At 33.9% G+C, this 1,539-nt stretch overlaps 1 non-coding gene across 1 annotated transcript; it reads left to right on the top strand.

The window, feature by feature from the left end:
- The first annotated feature begins 659 nt into the window (after nt 1–659).
- TRNAG-GCC (transfer RNA glycine (anticodon GCC)) lies at nt 660–732 on the top strand. The gene has a single exon. It is a non-coding gene; the product is annotated as a tRNA-Gly (tRNA).
- The last annotated feature ends 807 nt before the right edge of the window (nt 733–1,539 follow it).

The raw sequence follows: 1,539 nt of genomic DNA, 5'->3' as shown, positions 1-1,539 counted from the left end.
TCATTAATTTTGGTAATTTCAGCGTACTACTCCCACTAGAACTGGAACTTACATGCAAAATTCCATTACCACTAGACTGGTTTAAATCAGAACTTTGGGGATTCCTCGCTGGCGGTACTGCGGTAATCGCACCTAGAAACTGCTTAATTTGACTACAAGCAATTATACATTTGTCATTGTATTCTTCGCTTATACTACAATCTTCTTCAATTAAGTTAACATCAATTAACTCTAGTATTTCATCATCAAGCGTTCTCAAATTATTTTTCTTTTCGGTTAATAATTCAAAGAATTCTCGTAATTCTTTAATCGAATTTTCCTCTCCTTCAATTTTTAATTTATCTCCAATCACTTTAATTAACCTAGTAACAGACGATCTCAATGTGGAACGTTTACGTTTCAATCTATCTAACTTCTCTTCCATTTTATTTAATTTAAATACACCCACGACAGCAATAATAAATACTTACTAATGTACTACAAATAATCACTAAATAATTAATTTAAGATTTCCCTACCTTTATTTGGAATTCCATTGGCCCTTGAATATGAAATATCCATTGAAATCGAAACACTTGGATCGAACACCTAAAATCTTCACAAAGCCTTAATTCCTTACGCCGATGCACCATCTAATAATTTTGTGCATCTTTCAAATCGGATGACGGTGGTTCAGTGGTAGAATGCTCGCCTGCCACGCGGGCGGCCCGGGTTCGATTCCCGGCCGATGCACCATCTAATAATTTTGTGCATCTTTCAAATCAGATGATGGTGGTTCAGTGGGTTTACTAATTTTAACACTTTTACGTTTTAATAATATTTTAATTACTATATACAGAGCGTATTCTTAGGCCGCCGCCTTCAACATGAACAAACTTTATTCTCTTACAACTAAGCGAGCAACAGCGCCCTCTAGCCTTTTTCTTCAAATTACACAACAATAGTCAACTGGAAAATGACTTTAGAAGAAAACATCACTGAAGAAAGTTGTATATAATAGTTTTAACAACAGTAAATTAAATAAATGTCCACGAATTCGAAGCAGCAAAGGAATAAGTATTTCTGAGAAAGAGTAAATATACTTGAACTCCCATAACCGTTTTTAGTTTTGAAATATTGCACTTAAAAGGATAGGCATTAAAAAAGGAAGTAGAAGAAAAGCGTAAAAAAGCGTAGTTTTCATGCACATGCAAACCATACACAACTCACGACTCAGCGCTAAATATATTGGAATATCTCAGCCACAATAACTTTTAACATTTCAAGGAATTAAATATCTCTGCCATTATTGAAGTGTTTATTAGTGTGCGTTTTAGAAGCAGCAGGGACTTAGTTATTTATTGTGTTGCGGCTCGTTAGGATTTTCGATGTTGCACCCAGCCTTGAAGGAGGAACAAAAAATAAGTATAATTTTATGTTTTTGTCGTGAAAACTAAGAGGGATAAAAGTACCTGTATCACTATTTATAGAGTGAAAAAAACTAAAAATCAGAATCATAGAAAATCTTTTATGGTTTAACAGACGTCATTCAGATTTTAA

This window comes from Stegodyphus dumicola, chromosome X2, assembly GCF_044657685.1.
Source record: "Stegodyphus dumicola isolate Sdum_Otavi_A_Nest chromosome X2, ASM4465768v1".
Taxonomy (NCBI): domain Eukaryota; kingdom Metazoa; phylum Arthropoda; class Arachnida; order Araneae; family Eresidae; genus Stegodyphus; species Stegodyphus dumicola.
This window is presented reverse-complemented; position numbering and strand designations above follow the sequence as displayed.